The sequence below is a fragment of the Drosophila suzukii genome, unplaced genomic scaffold (assembly GCF_043229965.1).
Source record: "Drosophila suzukii unplaced genomic scaffold, CBGP_Dsuzu_IsoJpt1.0 scf_4, whole genome shotgun sequence".
Classification (NCBI taxonomy): Eukaryota; Metazoa; Arthropoda; class Insecta; order Diptera; family Drosophilidae; genus Drosophila; species Drosophila suzukii.
The window spans coordinates 3,953,719-3,965,438 of record NW_027255927.1 but is presented as its reverse complement, the minus strand read 5'-3'; the positions used below and the strand labels follow the sequence as shown (position 1 = coordinate 3,965,438).

Below are 11,720 nucleotides of genomic sequence, written 5' to 3'. Positions count from 1 at the left end.
TCCTCCAGTACTTCAACTATTCTGCGGATTGGCCCTGTCGTGGTATTGCTTCGTGTCGGTGAAATCCCACAATAATGGGCAACAGCTTGGATAAGGCGTCCATTTTCATCTACACTGACCTTCTGCAGGCTTTTTTGGTGCTTTCCTTACATTTTTATACCCGTTACTCGTAGAGTAAAAGGGTATACTAGATTCGTCGGAAAGTATGTAACAGGCAGAAGGAAGCGTTTCCGACCCCATAAAGTATATATATTCTTGATCAGGATCACTAGCCGAGTCGATCTAGCCATGTCCGTCTGTCCGTCTGTCCGTCTGTCTGTCCGTCCGGATGAACGCTGAGATCTCGGAAACTATGGGAGCTAGGCTGTTGAGATTTGGCGTGCAGATTCCTGAGCTTCTTACGCAGCGCAAGTTTGTTTCAGCAATGTGCCACGCCCACTCTTACGCCCACAAACCGCCCAAAACTGTGGCTCCTACAGTTTTGATGCTAGAATAAAAATTTTAACATAAGTGTATTCTTCTCATCAATACCTATCGAGTGACCCGAAAAAAAAATTGCCACGCCCACTCTAACGCCCACAAACCGCCCAAACCTGTGACGGCCACAGTTTTCATGCTAGATAAAAAATTTTAACTGAAATGTATTGGTGTCGTCAATACCTATCGATTAATCCAAAAAAAATTTTGCCACGCCCACTCTAACGCCCATAACGCTTAAATCTGTCTACCGCCGGTAGGTGGCGTATTTAAATCTCGATTTGCTGCTTGCATATCTCCATTTCCCTTTGGTCCCTTTAGCTGAGTAACGGGTATCTGATAGTCGAGGTACTCGACTATAGCGTTCTTCCTTGTTAAATTTGAGTTTCCACATCACATTAGCATGAACACCTCCAAAGATTAAATTTCTTATTCTTTGGGTCGCGGCTAACGGCGTACATAGAAATTTACTCGCTAAATCTGATATTTTTTGGTATTTCCTTAGCTCATCTGAGTACCGCGCTGAAAAATAGACCCGACGAAAAGCGTTAGCCGCGTATTTGCCTTTCGCTCACTCCCATGGTTAGCTTGCGTTTTTCGTTGATGTGAGTAGTAGGCTTAATACATTTCAGTTAACATTTTGTCTTGCATGAAAATTTGTGGTGGAACAGCTTTGGGCGATTTGTGGGCGTGGCATGTTTGCATAGCAAACGTGCGCTGCGTACAAAGCTAAGGAGTCTAAATCTAAAATCCTAATTCACTATCTGTTATAGTTTCCAAGATACCAGCTTTTAAAATTACGATGTTTGTGGTAGGGTTGTTGGATTTTGAAAAAATATCGTATCGATGATATTTGCTGTTTGAAAAATATCACACGATGATATTAACAAATATCATAAAAAAATATCGATATATCGATAGTGTAGTGTAGTGTTGGTTAGCTTGCGTTTTTAGTTGATGTGAGTAGTAGGCTTAATACATTTCAGTTAACATTTTGTCTTGCATGAAAATTTGTGGTGGAACAGCTTTGGGCGATTTGTGGGCGTGGCATGTTTGCATAACAAACGTGCGCTGCGTACAAAGCTAAGGAGTCTAAATCTAAAATCCTAATTCACTATCTGTTATAGTTTCCAAGATACCAGCTTTTAAAACAAGGAAGAACGCTATAGTCGAGTACCTCGACTATCAGATACCCGTTACTCAAAGGGAAATGGAGATATGCAAGCAGCAAAGCGAGATTAAAATGCGCCACCTACCGGCGGTAGACAGATTTAAGCGTTATGGGCGTTAGAGTGGGCGTGGCAAATTTATTTTTGGATCAATCGATAGGTATTGACGACACCAATACATTTCAGTTAAAATTTTTTATCTAGCATGCAAATTGTGGGCGTCACAGGTTTTCGCGGTTTGTGGGCGTTTAAGTGGGCGTGGCAAACTTTTTTTTGGGTCAATCGATAGGTATTGATAAGAACAATACATTTCAGTTAAAATTTTCTATCTAGCATCAAAACTGTAGGCGTTACAGTTTTGGGCGGTTTGTGGGCGTGGCAGTCTACTGAAACAAACTTGCGCTGCGTAAGAAGCTCAGGAATCTGTACGCCAAATCTCAATAGCCTAGCTCTCATAGTTTCCGAGATCTCAGCGTTCATCCGGACAGACAGACGGACAGACGGACATGGCTAGATCGACTCGGCTAGTGATTCTGATCAAGAATATATATACTTTATGGGGTCAGAAACGCTTCCTTCTGCCTGTTACATACTTTCCGACGAATCTAGTATACCCTTTTACTCTACGAGTAACGGGTATAATTACGATGTTTGTGGTAGGGTTGTTGGATTTTGAAAAAATATCGTATCGATGATATTTGCTGTTTGAAAAATATCACACGATGATATTAAAAAATATCATAAAAAAATATCGATATATCGATTTTTTTTAAATATTTTTTAGTGTTCAGCTAAATTTGAAAAATGGTGTCCTGTTGCTGTAAATTTGGGTCTTTTATAGGCCTTTTATAAAAAATCCCTCAAACTCAAACTCCCACAACATCATAAAGTTCCTAAAAAGTTCAAAAATTATGCACAAAATATAAATAAACATCAATGTAAATACAATTAGAATCTAAGGATCCCATAAATAGTATAATCTTGTAAATATGTATATAATCTCACAGTAAACCCACAACTTAAGCCCCGAGCCAAAGGCTTAAGCTGCTATGGCTCCAAAAAAACCACTGTTAGCGCTTAGTTTAATACTATTTGTTAGCATTAGATAAACAAACAAATAAAATAACAACATTATTAGGGATATGGCACAGCCCATTGTTTTCAATTTTATTTATAAAGATACTGATTACATACATTTGAACTTATTGTTTTAAATTATAATTTATGAAATTACATACATTTGTACTTGTTTTTAATTAATTCGCAAACAAATCTGTTTTTAATGATATAAGAAAAATTCGTTCGGTTACATGCTGGTCTGTCATACGACTACGGGAGTCATAAACAACACACTTTATGGCAGAGGCCAACAGTTCCGATGAAACCGAACTACCAGGCGTGATCAGGCGACTTAATGCCACCTTCGCTAGCATGAGAAAGCTGTAGAAAAGCTGCATTTCCTTTCTTTCGGAACTCTGGACTCGGAGTCTCGGAGCTCTATGGTCCTGTTGTGCAGATCTAGAAAAGATTCCTGTATGCTTAAAGCGACCATGTCCTGTTCTCCGCAATCCATTTCTCCTACAGACGAAGGTAGTATTTCTGATTGCTTTTTTTCAACCATCTGCTTTATGATTTCATCAGTGACATTTTTTACGTGAAGAGGAATATCGAAATACATTTTTTTAAGTCGAGGGTCAAGCATTGTGGCTTTCATGAGTATGTTATTCTGCAGCAAACCACTCAATCGCTTTTGTGATATTTGTAGAAGGGTATCTTTTGTTAGAATGCCCTCAGCGGTAACCATATTAGCTTCTTTTAATTTTGTATTAATCATAGAAATCATAGGATTTCTGTGTGCATTTCGCAGAAGTATCATTTGATTCTGTATAAAAATCTTTTGCTGCACTCATTTTCACATACACTTCTCACATTGCTTTCTGGCTTAAGAGTGACCAAACATAAAAAATCGGAAATATCATTAAAAAATATCGTCAAAATCGTCTTTTTTTGCCCAAAAAATATCGCGATGATAATATTATTTTAAGAGAAAAAATGTCGATATATAGATATTTTGATATATTTCCGACATCCCTAGTTTGTGGGCGGTTTGTTAGGTCGATCGACAGCTGTTCGCAAGAACTATACATTTCAGTAGAAATCTTTTTTCAGCACTAAAACTGTAGGAGCTATAGTTTTGGGCGGCTTGTAAGCATCAGAGTGGGCGTGGCATGGTCGCGAACGAAAATAAGGAACATTAATCTGAAATCTCAACCCTATTGCTCTTATAGTTTCCGGGATCACAGCGTTCACACGGGCAGATCGACTTGGCTAGTGATGCTGATCAAGAATATGTATGTTTAATGGGGTCGGAGACGCTTACGTCTACCTGTTACATACTTTTCCCCGAATACAATATACCCTTTTACTTTACGAGTAACGGGTTAAGTATAAGAAAGTTTGTATTAAGCCTGTGTGACATACATAATCTGCTTGTTGGTGGAACGTTGATAAACTTGTTCGTTGAAATGCGAAATTGTATGGAAATTTCCATACAAGTACATGAATGCATTATGTAGCGTCAGCTTCATCCAAAAGTAAAACTCAGTAAAGTTTACATACTTAGCTATGTATTTGTACAGAATTTATTCATACATAGTTAATAGTAATTTTGTACGTTTAACAAAGTTGTTAGTTATTATTACTAAAGATATTTCCAAACAATATTGCACCACTATTATCGTCATACTCATCCAATTCAAATTCATCATTAGCGTTTGGCGGAACAAACCCACTGTTAAATGCAGCTTCCAGTTGCTCCTCCAAACCCATACTTGTGGCGATTCCGTAAATTAGGCGCATTAATAAAAGTCTAATAAAGTTTGGTGTGTTTGTATCTTTGCCTTTGTTAATAGACAGTTTCTTAGGATCTTCAAAAACAAGTTGGCTTTCTTTATTATTCGAAATTGTGCTAAGCGGCATTTCTTTAATTATATTTTGACTTAAAGTTGGAATACACGAAATTATAACTGTGACTACAGCAACCCAAATTTGTATGAGATTCATGTTACTATGGTTATTGTAACGTGCAGTATACATATATACATACATATGTACTTTAAAAATAACTGTGGATGTAATGACCCGAGCTTGTAAGTCGCATTTACATATTAGGTTTCTCAACTTTGAATAACAAAACAAGAACACAAGTAATGTATCTTTGGCTATAATTATAAAATAAAAAACTTGGACATATGCATACTGCCTACTGATATACACATGTACATACATACAAAACAGATATTTGCTGTTTTATGTCAATATGTAGCTTTTACACTGCTTCAAAAACAGCGGATTTTTTCATATACTTGATTTTCTTATGAGAGCTATTGGGAAATTCTGTTGATAGGTTTCAATAGTGTACTAAGTGAAAATACAGTGTTCAGTTATTTCCGATTATAACAATGCGATTTTCATTTTTTGAATTTTAAAATGATTGTGAAAGGCTCAAACCGACTCGCGGGAACGCAGCTACCGCCACCGCAGCGTTCTGCAGACAGCACTGCTGTGGAGCTTGGAAGGCCGCAGGATCATCTTAATATGATTAAATTAATTTTCAGAACTCGAAAGATATATACCTAGCGGTATTCTTAACCAAATAACATGCAACTTGTTAATTGTTATATTATTAAATATTATATTAATTGACAATGATTAAAGGAATATCAAAATAAACGTTTTAAAATAATGAATTAATAATATTATAATTAAAATAATACTTAATTGGTTCTTTATCTGACCAAAATTGTAATACCGTTTCCAAGGGTAAAATAAAATATAATAAAAAAAACCCAAATACATGCATATATGTGCATTAGGGTGGACTAATTTAATATGAGGTAATCTAGATATCACCTTTAACAAGAAAGGAAGCTAAATTGTGTGTGGAATTTAAAAATTAACACGGAAGAACGCTATAGGCGAGTACCTCGACTATCAGATACCCGTTACTCAGCTAAATGGAGATATGCAAGCAGCAAAGCAAGATTAAAATGCGCCACTTACCGGCGGTAGACAGATTTAAGCGTTATGGCCGATCAATCGATAGGTATTAACGAGACCAATACATTTCAGATAAAATTTTTTATCTAGCATGAAAATTGTGGGCGTCACAGGCTTGGACGGTTTGTGGGAGTTAGAGTGGGCGTGGCACTCTGCTGAAACAAACTTGCTCTGCGTAAGAAGAAGAATCTGCACGCCAAATCTGAATAGCCTAGTTCTTATAGTTTCCGAGATCTCAGCGTTCATCCGGACAGGCAGACGGACAGAAGGACATGGCTAGATCGACTCAGCTAGTGATCCTGATCAAGAATATATATACTTTATGGGGTCGGAAACGCTTCCTTCTGCCTGTTACATACTTTAGTAATCCCTTTAACTCTACTTGTAACGGTTATCAAAATGTAAGGAAAGCCTTAAAACGCCTGCAGGAGGTCCGTACAGATTAAAAAGGTCGCCTTATCCAAGCCGTTGCCCATTATTGTGGGATTTCACCGACACGAAGCAATACCACGACAGGAAAAATCGGCAGAATAGTTGAAGTGCTGGAGGAGATCCATTAGAGAAAGGAACATGCCGAGTGGGACTTCGCTTGATTTCCGACGAGCTCTCCTTTAAGGAACCACCTGACTCCACCACCTGACTTCTTGCCAGCTAAAGCAGAGATGGAGAACGCGCCGGCTTCTATAGAGAGGAAGAAATAAGGTCGCCCGCTAAGGGACAGTTGGAGGAGCCATCACCAGCCATTACTAAGATGCTGGGCGACATCATGCAGCATCGGGCGGAACAACCCCGTTCCTAGTCCGGCTCCCACTTCCTCAAGGTCCAATATGCTTATTTGGATTTGAAGGTAGACTGCAGATGGAAAGATGTAATTTACTTAAATAAAAAATTCGGTGAACATTCCATTTAATTTTTTGTTAATTTGTTTGTGCACCAGTAGACTCTTCTTTTTTAAATTGCTCTAATCGATTTGTTTTCCGTTTGGCAACAAACCCAGCTGCTTGACAGTAAGACCATGCCACATGCATTGCGGGTGAACTTTGCAAACTTCGGTCACACTACAAAGAATACGATTTTTCGACTAGTGAAACTCTTTGCTGATCTGAGTACATAGAAAATCGCTGAAGCGAACAGCTGATCGGCATAAGAAAACCGTGTCCAATGAGAGAGGATGCGCAAATTTAGTATTTCCGATAAAAATGGAAAACAACAATGAGGATTGCTCTTAGCAAAATGATCAGGAATGAGATTTCTAATCAGTCAAAATTTAATAGGAACTTTTCTGTGCCAACAGTGACGTCACTAGAATTTCCACAAGTTTCAACCGTTTAGAACCTTTTAAATATTTATAACACATTTCTCGTATACGGTTCTTTGATTATATACATTTAAGCAACAATTTTGGAGATGGGTGTGCCTTTAAATTGCTTCTTCTTTAGATAAATAATGTATGTTTTGGTGAAACAGTTGCAAGGTCTTTGGCGTTCATCGAAAATTCACTGGCGAAATCAGGTATTTTTTCTGGTATTTCCTTAGCTCATCTGAGTACCGCGCTGAAAAACAGACACGACGAAAAGCTTTAGCCGCCTGTTTGGCTCTCGCTCACTTCTATGGTTAGCTCGTGGTTTTCGTCGATGTGAGTACTAGGCTTAAAGTGCAACAGCGATATTAAGCGGCTGTGTGCAGAGGCTATAAGGCTATAAGCCTATAACCCAGCAACTCCACCCTAGTGTAAAAAGGCTTTAAAAATTACAATTTTGTTCATTGATTAAGCCGAGTAACTCACATCGACGAAAACCGCGAGCTAACCATAGGAGTGAGCGAGAGGCAAATACGCTGCTAACGCTATTCGTCGGGACTGTTTTTCAGCGTGTTACTCAGATCAGCTAAGGAAACACCAGAAAAAATACCAGATTCAGCGAGTGAATTTCTATGAACGCCGTTAGCCGCGGCCCAAAGAACAAGAAATTTAATCTTTGGCGGTGTTCATGCTAATGTGATGTGAACACTATAAATAAAAAATGTAAGGAAAGCACCAAAAAAACCTGCAGGAGGTCAGTGCAGATGAAAAAGGACGCCTTATCCAAGCTGTTGCCCATTATTGTGGGATTTCACCGATCGGAAACAATACCACAACAGGGCAAGTCCGCAGAATAGTTGAAGTGCTGGAGGAGATCCACTAGAGGATCCCAGTGGGATTTCGCTATCTATATGAACATCCTACCGGGCGTGTCCTCGCAAAGTAAGTCCTGGCCAAAAGAACTTGGTGACATTGTACTTATATAAGTTTCTTTTTCGCGGAACCACTAGTAATACTATCCCTGACTAGCTCTCCGTTGGGAAATCGCTGGACTTCACCATTACCAGCTACTTGGCAGCTTATGCGGAGCTGCAGGACATGTTGGTTTCTATGGGGAGGAGGAAAAAGGAACAGCTGTAGGAGCCATTTCCAGCTATTTTCAGAATGCTGGTCGACTTCCTGTAGCATTAGACGGAACAGCCCCGTTTCCAATTCGGCTCCTACTTCCTCAAAGCCCAATATGCCTATTGGGACCGGAACTGGACTGCATAAGGCTCGCGAAAGATGGCAAAGCATCCGTGGGACGAGAAGGAAGCTTTATTCTACTAATTTACATGAATAAAAACATTTGTTGAACATTCCATTCCGTTACTCGTAGAGTAAAAGGATATACTATATTCGTATGTAACAGGTAGAAGAAAGGGTTTCCGACCCCACAAAGTGTATATAAATTAAGTATTGTAGTTGTAGTCTTCCCTCGCCGCTGTTAGTAATGACCTGGTGTCTAATCGACGATATTCCAATTGGTGTTGGTGGCCGGTTGGCCGGTGGCTGTCAGTAATGACGTGATGTCCAATCGACGATATTCCAATTGGTGTTGGTGGCCGGTTGGCCGGTGATCCCCTAATGTTGATTTAGGTAGTTTAGGATGGAAGGGTTATTGCCCTTCTAACCTGCTGGCCTAGAGACTCAGACAGTTTGAAGTGATAAGAAGCTAACGGCGGTTCGCCGGAGTTAAATCAAATGGAGCACAAGCTCTTTATTCAGTGAATGACAAATGAGAACTAAAACTTATAAGCTGTACCCTGGCTAAACGTGGCCGGAAAGCCGGCCGCTTGTCATACAAAAACTAGCAGAAAGTGCATAACTCACCAAGCCAAGAACCAGGCACGGCCCCTAAAGGCCTTTATACTGAGTCTGCACATAAAAACACTAGGGTGACCCGAGAACCGCCCAAGATTTGTACCGACTTATAAGTTACTCCTTAACTGTTTTAACTACTCCCCCCTTAGAAGTGTGACCGTCCTCGGTCATCTGGAATTTATCGACGACCTGTTGTATTTCCCGCACCGCTCGCTGCCTTCGCAACACTCGGAAGAGTAGGATAGAGCAGCTGATAAGGATGCTGAGTCCCACGCCGACAGTGAACCAGCTGTTGGTGACTCCAGCCGATTTCACCTCCTTCTTTAGCCCTTGGATAACCTCCAAGTTTTGGTTGTTCATTCTTTGGAGAAGGGGCATACTTAGCACTGGATTATGGCCGATGATGTTTAGCAATGGGGATGCCGCCATGACCGGTGTTTTTTTGATAGCTTCACGTTGATTCGAATACTTAGTGCTATTGATAAAAGCTATTCGCTCGAAGGTGATGAGATGTGAACCGTTGATAGTTATCTCAGGGCCATCGTCAGTGCTGACCCGAGATGGACACTCGTTGATAATAAGTATGTGTGTGATGGGGCTTAGATGGCTGGCCTGCGTTTTGCATCGTGCTATACCCCCTGCATGTAGGCCTCGAGCGCAAGTATCGTGGGCTGCCAGCTTGCAGAAGGATGCGAAAGTTGTTTATACGCATTCAGTGACTGCTAGGACATCATTGTTGCATTCGGCTACTACGTTGTTCTGCAGTGTCAGGATGGTGTTGGTGTGATACGGGAAAGATTGTGACCTTTTTACATGTAATTTTAATTTTAGGATATGCAATCAGCACATGGATGATATTGTCGGACTGAAGGACTTTAATATTAGATGCCTCTAATAGGCTTATGATAGGGACCTGTGGGGGTGATCTACTAATACAGACTTCAAATCATCGTGGTTAAAAATAGCCGGGCTTATAATATTTGCCTTAGCAAGTGTGACTGTGAGCATTACATTTTGAATCTCGGATATTAATATTCTATTTCTGGCCAAAATAACATCGTTTAAGTGTGAAGTGACAACTATATTGTTTTGTTTTGCTTTAATAATTTTATTAACGGGACTCGGGCATTTTAAGCATTTTAAGGTCACCTTAAGTGCGGTACCTAAGAAGTCTAGACTCCTGGCCATCCTATGGTATATTTTTAACACGAACAATAAGCTTCTAATATGGTTAGTGTCGACCTCTAACAATTTTCGCATGTGCGACTGTGGGAATAAATCGGACAACTTAGCAGTATCGTCTATCATTGCTGAGAATTCCGTTAAATTGCTTGCCGCAAAACATGTCTCTGTTCCCACACCAGTGCGATCCCGATCCGTGACAGGTATGTATTGGGCGAGGGAGTAGTCTGTCACTCTAGCGTTAACTACAGCTAACGTTATTAATACAATTCCTGCGATCCTGTAAGAAAGCGAAAGGTTAAAACTACTGTGCACCTTATAGGGTAAATATGTGTAAGTGTCGGGTGCGTGTGAGCCGATAGAAAAATTAAAAGGGGTTTTATCTGAGGTTGACTTATGTACCTCCCTCCCTCTAATAAGAACAGACTTTCCCACTACCTCATTAGCGAGCTTAGTCATTTTTGGAAAATAGTAGTCCTGAAGGACTTGTTTCACATTTTCCTGGGCAGCCTTGTGGGCGCGGTTGTGTTCGCAAGTTATATTTTCAGACTGCTCATTTGCATTTGTGATATCATTCACGAATCTTTTACAGTGCCAGAACTTAGTTGCCGGGAACTCCAGCACCAGGGCATGCTGGATGCAAGCTAATGTGTGGAGGTCACAGTGAATGGCGTTCACAACATTCACGTTAACGACCTCTTTAACCAACTCGAGCAGTGAGTCTTTGTTATTGTAATGTATTATGTGGCGGGTTTTGCTCCCGAAAATTATAAAATTTCGCCGTGAAGGTTGGCTTGCTTCTTCCAGAATTATTTGATTCCTGAAGCAGTTCAAGGGTTTATCCGTGGATTCGACCGTGTAGGTCAAGGATACTTTGCTGTGCACAGTGGCAACATCGGATTGGGGTTCATTTTGCACTGAGTTAATGGCATCGGCCACAAAATTTTCCTTTCCTGACTTATAGAATACCTTTGCATTGTGTTCTTCAATGAATGCCTTCCCCCGTTTAATATTGGCATTAGTATTTCGCTCAGAAACGTGAGAGGTTGATGATCTGTGAAAATTCGAATTTCTTTGGAGCCATTTAGTAATACAGTAATATAGTAATTTCACTATAGCCCAAACAATGGCTAACAATTCCCATTCGTTTGTAGCGTAGTTGAGCTCGCAGTCTTTTAATGTGCGAGATATCATCGTGATTGGCAGTCCATTTTGGGATAAAACGGTACCGATACCACTTGCATAAGAATCTTTAGTCAAGTCAAATCTGGATACCCTAATATGACCTCTTCAGATGATAAAATGTTCCGCAGGTGCTCAAAAGCGCTGCGTTGGCTCTCATCAAATTCGATTGACGTCATCTACATAAACGTAACAGGTTTTCCCGATCTGCTCGCGTAGCACGTCGACGATTGCCCTTTGGAAAATGCTTCCTGCATTTTTTAGCCCAAAGGGTAGACTGCAGAACTTATATTTTCCTCCGTTTATGGAGAAAGAGGTCTTTTCACGGTCACATTCGGCCAAGTAAATCTGGTGGTACCCTGACTTTAGGTCTAGGGTAGTGGGTTGCCTTCCCTAAGTTCGCTAGAATCATAGGGATACTTGGCATAGGAAATCGATCACCAGTCGTTTTTTTTTGGTGCCATCGGCCTCGGAGCCTTTTTTGTCAA

General features: G+C 40.2%; 2 long non-coding RNA genes across 2 annotated transcripts; both read left to right on the top strand.

Moving 5' to 3' along the window:
- The first annotated feature begins 1,426 nt into the window (after positions 1-1,426).
- On the top strand, positions 1,427-4,693 carry LOC118878728 (uncharacterized). The gene is made up of 2 exons (XR_005015257.3): positions 1,427-3,851; positions 3,935-4,693. It is a non-coding gene; the product is annotated as an uncharacterized lncRNA (long non-coding RNA).
- Positions 4,694-6,885: 2,192 nt separating this feature from the next.
- LOC118878727 (uncharacterized) lies at positions 6,886-8,368 on the top strand. Its single transcript, XR_005015256.3, has 2 exons — positions 6,886-7,947; positions 8,016-8,368. It is a non-coding gene; the product is annotated as an uncharacterized lncRNA (long non-coding RNA).
- The last annotated feature ends 3,352 nt before the right edge of the window (positions 8,369-11,720 follow it).